The sequence below is a fragment of the Osmerus eperlanus genome, chromosome 17 (genome assembly GCF_963692335.1).
Source record: "Osmerus eperlanus chromosome 17, fOsmEpe2.1, whole genome shotgun sequence".
NCBI lineage: Eukaryota > Metazoa > Chordata > Actinopteri > Osmeriformes > Osmeridae > Osmerus > Osmerus eperlanus.
This window is the reverse complement of record NC_085034.1, coordinates 8,106,030-8,118,723: the sequence shown is the minus strand read 5'-3', so window position 1 is coordinate 8,118,723 and position 12,694 is coordinate 8,106,030.

Here is a 12,694-nt window from a genome sequence, read left to right as displayed (position 1 = left end):
ACAGTAGAAGGCTGAACCTGATAAGAGATTGTGTGATAATGTTGTGAGGAAGGGCTGCAGTGTGTGTGTGTATGTGTGTGTGTGTGCAGTGCACAAGCCTGCCTAGTGTATGTGTTTGTGTGGGTGTCTGAGAATACATTTTTGCGCGCACATTTTATGTGTGTGTGTATATAGTATGTGTGTGTGTGTGTGTGTGTGTGCGAGCACATATGTGCGTGGGCAGGTGGTGGTCCATGCCTCAGTACCTAAATGTTCAGTTCGCCCGCTCAGCCCTCCCTCCCCGCCCCCCCCCCCCCCCCCCCCCCCCCCCCCCCCCCCCACACCCCACCCCCCCCCCCCACTCACCCCCGCCCCCCCCCCCCTCCCACCCCCCGTACCCCCCCACAGGCAATGTGTTCCAGAGTGGCACCTAGGCTGACAGGTTCATTCTGCCAAAGGTCATGGTTATTTAAAGCACTGGATGCATCGATTCCGGCTTAATCCTGGGATTTACGTCACTTATGCTTGATGAATTACCATCATGTGGGTACCCCTCACCCCCCCCCCCTCTCCCCAAACCCTGGACCAAGCCCCTCCCCCCCCCCCTCCACAGGCACTTGCAAGTGGTGGGTGCCGTGATCACAATAACACTCCATAATGTCCCTAGTCATTTATGGCTCTGTATTGTGTTACTGGCCTGCTGGTCCACAAGGATAGGCATTCTGCACTGAGACATTGGGTCAACAGCTATTCTCTCAAGGGACAACAACAACTTTTGTTGTGATCCCCATTCTGAGCATGAGAAACTCTTTTCCATGCACACGGTACTTTATTTGCCACACGTCACTTTAGGCCAATAGTTCAGAAAAGGGGTGGGCTCAGGAGTCAGAAGATGACCAATCTTCTTGTGTGTACAAAACACGAAACAGTGAGTAACATTACATCGCACAAATTGTGCCCCCTTTTTTTGTCGGTAAGTAAATGTCTATTTATTGAACCACTACAATCACTCAAACACAACCTTCTGTACTTTGCGTACCTTTTTAAACGCCATTTATAAACCAGCCAGCCAGATTCGTCGGCTGTGTTTGTTTACGCTCCTGGTTAGGATTCTGTGTGCCTGATCCATGCCATTGCATAGCAACAGGTCTCTGCTCAGTGTAGTGGCAGGAAACAGTAAACAGGAAGTGATGGCGTCTCTGTTGTCCTTGTTCAGCAGCCTGAATATGGGACTGTGATGATGGAGTCATCACAGTCTCTTGCAGTCATAGAGTCTCTTGCAGGCTTGCTAAGTAGAAGTGTGTGTGTATATGTTTGTGTGTGTGTGTTTGTGAGAGAGAGAGAGAGAGAGAGAGAGAGAGAGAGAGAGAGAGAGAGAGAGAGAGAGAGAGAGAGAGAGAGAGAGAGAGAGAGAGAGAGCATTTGTACGTGCTTGTCTGTAGTACATGCACAGGCCGGCAAGACTGCCAATGTGTATGTGCAGGTTATGGGAACATGTACTTGTGTGTGTATTCCACAGTGTGTGTGTTTGATGGAGAGACTGAGCCAGATTGTGTGTGTATGTGTGTGAGCAGGGGAGTGCTCAGGAGACGGGCAGTATGGCAGTATGGAGGGCGCCTAGAGGGTTGTGCAGTCGGTGAGCTCATGCGTGTGTGTGTGTGTGGGCTTACTGTACGTGTGTGTGTGTGCGCGTTTGAGTGGGTGAGACAGAGAGGGAGAGCGAGGGAAGAGACAGCCTCTATGGAGGCAGTCTGCAGACAAACAAAAGGACTGAAGCTGCATAAAGGAAGAATGTCGCGAAGCACAGAGAGCGCAAAGGATCCTGGGACTCGGTGTCCACTTCATTGTGTCGCGTAGCCTCTCTTCATGCCTCAAAAACAGATCCTTTTCGAAAGGAAGAAAAAAGAGACTCTTTGGCGTGTTTTCGTCGTTACATTGCAGTGCAGTTTGACAGCACCGTGTTGACACTGTGAGAAGCGTCCGTGCCTGTTATTCAATGTGACAGGCAAGCTCAGCTGAGAGGCTGTCGTGCCCAATAGAGCTTCGGGTCCCCTCTGTCACCCACACAGTATGGCGTTAATAGGCTAGTTGTGTTGCCATGCATTTGCTGCCATTTCTAATCTCCGAAAGGCGACGGTTTAGAGCCGGGCCAGTGAACTGACACGTTCTTTTAACCTTGTATCGAATAATTATCTAGGACATCACACAATGTTGATATGAACATGGGAAATGTTTAGCAATGGCATGACTGTCGTGTTTGTTCTGTGAAAAAGCCCAGCTAGCTTGTAAGAGGACAAGTGTTGTTTGGACGGAGAGTCGTCTCCCTCGCTGAGCCATGCTGGAACTCGATCGCTGTTCTCTTTTGGTTTGCAGGGGGCGAGCGAAGAGCGACCACATGACCCCCGACCCCCCCACCCCTGCCCCCTTTTTGTCCTCCGTCCATGGCGCCATGTCAAAGGGAAACACACTGCTGCCCCCCCTCCCCCCACGCCCACTCTGACACACGTCAGGGAGAGGAACCCCCCTCTCCCCAACGTCTTTCTCCTAGATGATTGACTGGTAAAGGAAAGGAGAAGAAGACGGAGCAAGGAGAAGAAGACGGAGCAAGGAGACCCCTTTCCGACCCTTCCCCACGGACACCAAGACTGACTTTGCAAGGAGAAGAGGCTGGGACGTACAAAAAGGTGGCAAAACAGAGGTACAGAAGAAGTTACTTGAATCATCTGACAAACATATTACAGTTGATATGCTCATTATGAAACCCATAATGCATTCAAGATGAAGACATGCTCCCCCTCTATGTGTGTATTTAGGTACACAATAGGAATATGTTCTGTGTGTGCATTACACCACTTCTAATCATGTTCTATAGCAAAACATATTATTGCATGCTTGAAAAGTACAGTAGGGCATGTAACAAGAAAATGAAGAAAGAAAATAACAATAGTTTTCATCCCATGTCAACCACTCAAAACTGTTCCAGCACCAGTGGACTGATCTATGGGAACAACACATAGCTCATTCAAATAAATATAAACTCAAATAACTTGTGTTCTGTTCAGCTGGTGGAGTTGGCATTGTTAAATCTCTATTTTTTTTAAAGTATATATGTTTTATATGAAGAGGGATTGGTTAAACTGGTGACTTATTTTCTAGATTTATAACATTTTTGCTAAATGATGTATTTTCGTTTCTTGTTTTTTGAATTTTGCCTTGATGAAAACACAGCTGCAGAGCGCTTCAGATAAAATGGCTTCCGATCATGAAAACACAAAACTTAAACCCCTCTTTTTCCTCTGCATGTTGGCGCAGGGTGACGCAGATGGAATGAAATTGCTGCAGGTGACGTGTTATCATATAATCATTTAAATTATTCCGTTTTTTTTTTATTGTTATTTCTTTGATTGATTTCTTATCAGAATGCTGTATCACTGTAATTAATAGCATCTACCTCAGTTTCCTCACTTTAATTTCAATGGAAGCTTTAACACCTTGATGACGCCTGGTTGTCCTCATTATGTGTCAAAATGTTCTAAGGAGCGTTGAGTTGCCTACCTGCCAACAAAGTTCAACCGTTCGGGTGGCAAGTCATGTTTTCCAATAACCTATTGCTTTTATTCTTCATTGAACAAATAACAGCATCAGTGTTTTAGCCACTGTGCACACAATGTCACCCTCAGATGTCTTGCTTTGTATAAAGAAGCTTATGTCAGTCATAGGTTGCCATGGGAAACCTAGGCATGAAGGTTGGGATGAACGATGATAAGAAATGGGGATTGGTATCCAGCACATTCTGTATGCAATATTGGTTGTCTCTGGAAAGTAATACAAATCCATCACACATCATCTATCTCATTCTTAAAGAATAATCATTGAAGAAATCGAACTGAGAGAATTCAGACATTTTCAGTGGTTAGTCCATTGCCAAGCGTGATTGTAATAGCGTCCATTCAACCCATCAAATCCGTTTTTTGTTATTTATTGTAACCTATCATTTGTCAAACATCTGACATAACCAAAGTGAAGTAGGTTTTTATTCAATGGCGTTTCGTGCTATGTACTGTACAGCAGATTAAACTTGCCTCATACCCATTGGCCCACACTTTAACACTTTGGAAGACAAGTACATGCCTCATTGTGAAGACACCATAGAGTCGTGTGAAGCACTGGCTTCAGGACCCATTTCCATTCACGCACGATGGACTGTGAGGGAAAGCAATAGTGCGAGGGAGATTCACTGTGCTCCGTAGACTTTGGTGTGGAAGCAAGATGCATTTGATTTCCCTTTGATTCTCATACTCTTGTCGCCATGTTCATTTTGACACATCTCTTCATTCATTTGTGACCTATTTTTGATAAAAATAAATCCTCTATTCTTCTTTTGGTTTGGCTTTTTTTTCTCCATGTGGCAGCTACAGAAAGACTGAGTGAATGTGTGTTGGTGTGTTGCCCTGCATACTGTAGGTTAGAACAAATTATTTGTTGAAAAGTGTGGATATATACGTGTGTTCAGAGAAGCCTGTTTTTGCACAGTACATGCGTGTTTATGCTATATCTCAGCGGGTAAAAGATGCCATTGCCTCCTCACTCCCACCCCCACTTCCACCAAACTAGAACCCCATCCCATCTCACCGGATCCTTCTCTCTGAAGCTCTCTCGGTTCGCGAGAGCAACATCAGTGGAAACGAATCCCCGAGCACTCTCTCAAAGTTGACCTAGATCGAGGAAGCGAAGCCTTGCCAATGGCAGACGGAACAACGCAGGAGCCCGCCTGTAAAACATTAATGCCAGCGATGAATAGAAAAGTGCCCGACCCTCTTCCTACAGTCAAGGTATCAGACTTTCCTCGCGCATTAGCCAGATCGATAATGTAAGAGTCAGCTTCTTCTATCCCCATGCTGCTCATAAACACCAGCCCCCCCCCCCCCTTCTTATAGGACACCATGAGCCCGATTATAGCTACTGGAGCTAGTTACAACCCTACGGAAAGCCAAGAGCAGGCCTAACCAGCTTACAAAGAACCAGACTGTCCAAAAATGTCCACATGTATGTAAAGAACCCGAGTTACTGTATTCTAGGGCCATCGCACCCACTGTTCCCAATGCCGGTTAAAGCCGGTCTCTTAAACGAAACACAACAACACGGCCCTGGGATTTGAATTCCGACAGGGAAAAAGAGATTAGCCAAGTGTGAAGCGATGTCGGAGCCTCCACCAGCTAGCTAGCTACAGGCTGACCCAGTTAAGAGCAGTGGGCAGGTAGACCAGCTGTATGCAGAGGCACAGCGGGGAAACCATTATCCTCATTGCCAACACACAGCGGTTTTGATGTTCCCCAAACCAGGATAGGAGGGAGGTGAGGGGGGGGGGGTACCAATCTCTGTCCAGTCCCACCAGAGGCTGTGTGCTTTGTAATTGGGTACTGACTACAAACACCACATATCAATGGGGGTGCGGGCAAATTGTACCTCAAGGGACGGTGGGTGGGGAAGGGGGGTGGGTGGCGTGAGATGTGGGTTAACGATGAACTCCCACACCGCAGAGAGATCAGAGAGTGGAGCCGTAGACACTTTGAATCCTTTCGCGTGGCCTCGCTGAACCATGCGTTTATCCTCAGGTCCCCTCACTGGGCACAGCGCTCGCACGGGAACGCAATTCCTGCTCGCTTGTACGGTACGGGCGAAGTGAACGCCGTAGGGAAGAAGGAGCTTCCTGAAATTCACTGTACTTGTTCTTGAAAAGACTGCAGAGGAGGGAATACGTGGAGAGGCAGGAACAGGGCGGAGGAGACCCACAGTAGAAAAGGGGGCCGAGAACGGCGAGATACAAAGGCTGCTTGACAGGCTCCATTCTTCCACTTCTGTACTACTCAGAACTACGTATGATTTGCACATTTTCAGTGGATCAGTGTCATGAATCCATAAGGATGTTCCACTGATAAATAACAAAGCCAGCTATTGGACAAAAATTGTATTGATAGTTCATGAGATGAAGTACAGCTCTTATTCATTGGTTATATTACCAATGGCACAAATGATACATACTGTAGGTATAGTTAGTGGCAACTGTAACAAATCTATTCAATTTAGAAAGGCAGCAGTGTCCACTGTTCAACAATAAGCAATAATGCATGATAATATAATCCTACCAGATGGTTTGGTGTTAAATGCATACAACACACATGCTGTATATTTTCCTCGTTGTCCATATGACGTGCTTAAGTTCAATTGAATAGTGCCTTACATTTACCTCATCCCATTACGTATCCAATGACATGAAACTGAATGATTCTAAGAGAATTAAACTAAGTAACCATACCTGTTGATAGATAATTTGTTCTGTTTGTGTGGATGGTATGGGTATGTTCCCACAGTAGATGAACTATCCCCAAATTGTTGAATGTACAGAAAGTCTCCCACGTTTGTCTTCTGGGAGAATATTATAAATCAAAGAAAGCTTGTCCATCACCTCCGTAAATTGTTTGTCTCATCCCATTGTCAGATATTTGCACTGGTATTGCTCTTCAATGGTGCGTTTGAAACATACTTTACCTCCATACAGTTCAAACGTTTTCATTGTCTTTTAATCCATTTCCTCAATACTGAGAAGACATAACTGACGTGTATGTTATTGTCCGCTTGATCATTACCATTGTTTACAGACAAATACACCTCTTCATGCATTGCTTATAGTATTGTCTCTCTGGTCAGCTTGAAAGGTATAGGCTGTGTTGTTTGATGTTAGCTATGCAACACATAAACACTTGACTATGTCTTCACTCATAATCAAACATAAACCATAAGGAATGTTTAGATTGTAACCTGTATGCCACAAAAAAACTACAAAACAAACATTACTTTTATTAACAGTATACTAATAAGAATGATAGAAGAACTGTATGATTATATCAGTGGTGAATCCAATAACTTTGCATGGCAGACTGAAACATAGCCTTCTCTGTATTGTTGCAAAATGCTGATTCGATATTCAAGGCTTCCATAACTACACAAGCTTGTTGTCCTTTAATATCTGACCGTGTCTGAGTGAGCCAATGCCATATTTATGTCATGGAGGAGCCAAACAAGCATGCTCTACAACACCGACTTTGGAATCTGCAAACATGTACTTTGAACCAGTCCTGTAAACCCACGCTAGACTGTTCTTGTCTCTTAGTGTCTCCTGTGTCTTTTACATCGAGTCATCAAACCATCGCTAACTCTTATTGTAAAACAGCTACAAAGAGCTTAAGACGCTCTCTCAGTGTTTTCAAAGGGTGTCCGTCGGCAAAATCTCCGATTGTGTCTTCTGTCTTGTGTTCTGAACCTGACAAGTTCCTTGTTTTGTTAACTTGACTAACCGTGTGGTTAAATGTATGAAAGGTGTGAAATAAAATCACTGGAAAAAAGATGTTGTCAATAGAACGTGAATTAATGAGTCTTTGATTATGTATATATGTATGACTTGGAAACGTACATACGTATATACGCAATAAAGTCTTAGTAAATATTAGCTGTGATTACATGTACTGTGGCCTTCCCTTTGTCCTCAATGTATTTAATTGTTGTAAATGAATTGTACAGTATGATATAATGTACATTAAAGTTAACAAGGATTAATGTTTATACCTCTTATGTTTAATAAATAAATGAAATGTGCTCAGTTTTACTGCCTGTTTTTTTAATTACCTTTATCTTGAAAACAAAAGGGTGCTGTGTAGAATAATGTATAATTGAACAACAAACAGATCACCTGAAGGTCCATTTACAGTAGAGGCCCTTTCCAGTCAGAAAGAACCACTTACGGCTCCAAGCACTTTTTATAAAAGGATTCTATCCAGTACCTCAGGGATCAATATACCTTGAACCTCTTTTCAAAGGGTTCTTATGTCCTTGCAAATGGTTCTATGAAGCCATATTTGTTTTAGAGTGTACACTGAACACTGAACGTAATAATAAAACATTGATCACATAATATAACCTGTAGTTCTAATGCTCATGGTTGTAACTTTTTATTGGACTAACTAGGCTCAAAGAGATTTACGAAATATCTGAAATGGAGTTTAACATCCAGTAAAAAAAAAAAAATAGCGTTTTTTGAGTATCACTCCGGCTGTATCGCTATCCTACTGTTTCACTATCCTTAAGTCTCTCTATCTCTCTGAGGGTAAGGGCAGGGCTGTGCAGGGAATGGTGCAGTACAGAAGCAGACTGATAGCAGGTCTCTTATAACACAACCCTCCCCAGTGTCTCTGTCCTCATGCAATAGTAATGACTCAAAGTTGCAGGGAAACAAGTCGATGACATAAGAAACATTGTCTGAGGAAGTCACTGATGACCGCAGAGAGGAAAACATCCAGGTAAGGTACATCTACCAGGAACTGAACCCTGTGATGCTGAGGAGATCAATGGAACTTAACTTGACTTGATTCAAAAGCGACAGGGCTCTCAAGTCTCACGCATTGGCCGTGAGACTCACGCATTTCAACCATTTCTCACGGTGTGACGTAAGGGATAACTTGTCCCGCTATATACAATTAATGGACGAGGCGCAGGCATACTGAGGGAAGATTTCTGTTGAGTGGATAGTTGTCTCGAGTTATGCACGAGTCAAATGCCACCTACTAGCCAATCAGAAACATCCACTTATAATAGGCTCAGAATTATTCTGATCAGAAAATGACTGGTAATACTATGGTGATACTGTACACACGACAGTATATGTAAACTATCTTAAGTAAACTAGATGTTTTGCTAAGCATAACATCATATGTTAAACAAATAGTATGCCACATGAACGTCCCATTCTGTACAGAAGTTCTACGGTTTGGCATGCTCTGACTTTTATTCATAAAACGTTCCTCTTCACTGATCACTGACTGACTGAAGCTTAGTCTGCAATGCTCTTTAACCGTGCCATAGTGCTCTTTTTGTCTGAAAGGGCGAGTTGAAAGAAGCCATTAATGGTATTACATAAACCCCATGTCTTGGATCCCTGTAGCATGCGATGGGAGTACACGTGAGACGACTTCGAAAGAAACAATGGTCGTTTGAGTCATAAGAAAAAGAAACGTTATTGCCTGCCATGTAGATGTACAGTAACGGCGTCATGCGTAATGGCAATAACAACAATTTCGAGTTAATGCAGATAACCAACAGTTTGATTAGATAACGTTATGAATGGGTTCTAACGGGCGCAAGATACAATGTGCACATTCGCGAGACCTTTAGGGAATCCCCGCGTGCTGCTGGCAGTGACCGAGGAGGGGGGTTGCGAGTTGTGGCGCGCCTCCCCTTTCTTCCGATCTATTTTTAGAAAGAGCCATTTTCTTTGAGGGGATTAGAAATCTATTTTTGAATAGACTTGCTGTAACCCATACCATGTTAGAGTCAGCGGGGGATATGGTCGTTGGTCCATGCGAAAGCAAATCATACAGAACCGTTTCCTAATCCCGAGAAGAATGATGACGATGTCCAATTAAGGACATCGGTTTGCAATTGGTTGTGCAAAAAACGAAAACGTTCCCAAGAACAGTAAACTGATGTGCTATGCTCCATGACAACCCGCTCTCCGTGAGTGGTAGCACCCACAAAATACATTCAGCTCACGTTCTGTTCTAGGGGAAACCTGCCTGAATAACACACAGGCATGCCATGAAGACTTGAAGGGTGTTTTGCGCATTTGAAACACAAAGGCACATTTCGGTAGCCCAGGCGTTTGTGCTTACCAGATGAAGATACGTATGTACTGATTTCTGCGCATTGCGGAATCTGATACACACCGCATTTTTTCTCAAAAATTATACAGGTACATTATATAGCCTATAGTTGACGACAAATGAAACCAAACAAACCCAATTCACATTTAGGTTGACTGCTTAAGCTTCCATTCCTGTTTTTAGTTGGTTATCAGGACAGAACTGATTTGTTTTTTCCCACTTTTATGGCTAATACTATCTAAATGTAACCAATAGTCCATCACCTATGCTTCTGCATCACGTTTCATATTAACTGTAGCTCCAGGACATTGCCAATACAAACAATCATGTTCATGGAGATGCGATTGGTGCAATTGGTTGGAACATATGGAGGATTATGTTAGCCTAGATTGTGAAGTGACTCATATTTTATGCATCATATGAACATGACGTGCCACAAACACAGCTAGGGAGAACCAACTGAGGAAAAAAAATCGACTAGTTTGAGTACCTGGAGAATGACAGAAACCCAGAACTAGCACACAAAAACACACATGGAAAAAGAGAGCACCGTACTCGACAAGGTCAAAAGACGACAAAAAGAACCCCCCCCCCCCCCCCGTTGCCGACGATCACATTTGAGAATCGGTTCCAGATAAACATGCCACAGGCCCGTCTTCGCACCAGGCGTCCTTGGATTACCCGCTTTATCCCAGTTGAGATGGTGAGACGAGAGCTGCCTCTCTCCCCGGCCTTTCCAGGGCCTAACACCCTATAATGGTCATCAGCTTTCCGAAGGTTAGCGGTTTAAACCCTCCCTTGAACCAACCAATCATCCAGACACTTTATTAACCCCCCCTCATGTCGTCCAGCGCCACACTGATCCCGTCTGCATTGATTGGTTGCATGGATAAAGGACACGGCTGGTCTACTGTTGAGTAGATTCCTGATCTCTCTGGGTGAGAGAGGGTTCAAGTACCGCCTCAAAAGAAGCTACTCAGTTCAAGTGTCAGTCGGGGCAATGCCTCAGATTACTCAATGAGCATTATGTCAGATTAGAGTATCTGCAATGTACTGACCTATTACGTAACGGCACATCAATGAGGAGCTATCCGCGGATTCCCATTCACAGAACCACATAACCCTAACCCTTTAACCAGTCCCTGAAGATGCCTGTGACATAAAAAATGAAATAAAAAAAACACAATGCCGCTCAAATAACAGAACAATACAGCCTTTTTTTCCAGGCAGTTGTGGAATTCTGTCCTTCCTAGAGAAAGCACTGAGCATCTGCTACATGCAGCGAGGGATATGGAAGACGGTCATTGTTCAGTCAAAGCGAGTGATGCTGGGGTGAAGTGGTGTTAGTGAATACGGACTGCGGTAGATAATCCTCTACTGTTAACCCACAGGTCATTGACAGTTTCTGTGTGTTGCTATGCCATTGATTCAGTCAGGCCAGAAGCACTGGACAGTGGAGGATGGATCCAGATGTCTGTGTGTGTGCGCCTGTGTGTGTGTGTGTGTGTGCGTGCGTGTGTACGTTTGCAAGCGGGTTCGCCTGCGTCATCACCATGCCTCCCTTCATTTGTTGCACTCCAACACACTCACATGTGGAATGATGTGTGTGTGTGTGTGCGTTGGTGTGCGCATATGCAAATGCCTCATCCTCGTAAGCACAAGCACATTGCAGTCCCATTACTCCTGTCCTATCTAATACCATCTCTTCTATCGGAACCCTTGGGGGGGAGGAGATCTGAAACCGCCCAGCGTTGATCAATTATTAATGTGGACCGGGGCCACATTTCTCTCGGAGCAGGGTGCTTCGCCGTGTGCACAAAGATGCCGTCCACAACTCCCAACAATCGCTCCATCCCCGCCCACCTGCCACGCCCCAACCAATCACACGCCCGCCGCCCGAATGTTCATGCAGCTGAAAAGTTGCCCCCCCAGCGTGTATTGTGTAGTGTGTACACACACCCCCCCCACCCCACCCCACCCGACCCCTCAGCTCCAGGGGTTGTCGCACGACTCCTATCGCTCGCTCGGAAGCGAAACAACGACGGAGGACGTAAGCTTCGCTGACAGGCGACGCGCACATGCCCGCCGTCGGCCGGGCCCGTACCACGGCGATGCTCTCTTCAGGGAGCCCCCCCCCCCCCCCCCTCCGGGCCACAGCTGAGGTCGGCCCCGACCTGACAGCAGCTGGAGCGAGGAAGAGGGGGGACCCCCACGTGAGAGATCGTCTCTGATGTTCGTTGGCTATGGAATTAGGGCTCGGTGACCGTGTAGCAGCTGTTGGGAGAATCACCGTTGAATTCCAGGCTGTTTTTCCAGTCTTCCTCCACACCCGAGCCCCATGTTTGGTATATTTGCTGTGTAGAACGGGAACGTTAGAGATTAAGTATATGAAGAAAGAGTCTTATTCGGTTTTACTAATCTGCCAATACCTCCGTTTCCTTAGCCTAAGAAGGGGGCCATTACAATTACCAATTACTTAAGTAAAAGGTTTGGAAGCATCCCATCAACTCAAACATGTTTAAGAATGTGAAGACTTGGATCAACCACAAACAGGAGAAGCTGTCACCCCCAGACCATGACCAGAAAGACCGTGACTTCTAAAACCTTCCTTTGTCCTGTTCTAGATTGACCTGTCTATCCGCCAGGAGGAGAAAGCTATCTGTGTGCGTGCGTGAGTGTGCCTCTGTGTGTTTGCTACGGTAACGCTGAGGCACAGCCTCGTCACTCGCTGCGAGAAGTGGAGGCCACGACTCCCAGTCATCTCCGCCATCATTTATTCATGCGGCGGGGGGGGGGGGGGAGGGGCCTTTTCTTCTTAGCCGGAGCAGGGAACAGAGCGCTGGCACGATCTTCGCCGCGGCAGACACAGTGTGTTCTCGCAGCTGAGCGCCCTCCATTCTCCTCCACTGCTCTGGCCCCCCCTCCCTTATCGCTGGGCGGGGGTTGAGGCAGGTGAGGGCCCCCCCGGCCCCCGGGGGCCTCCCATGTGGGGGTGGAGGTGG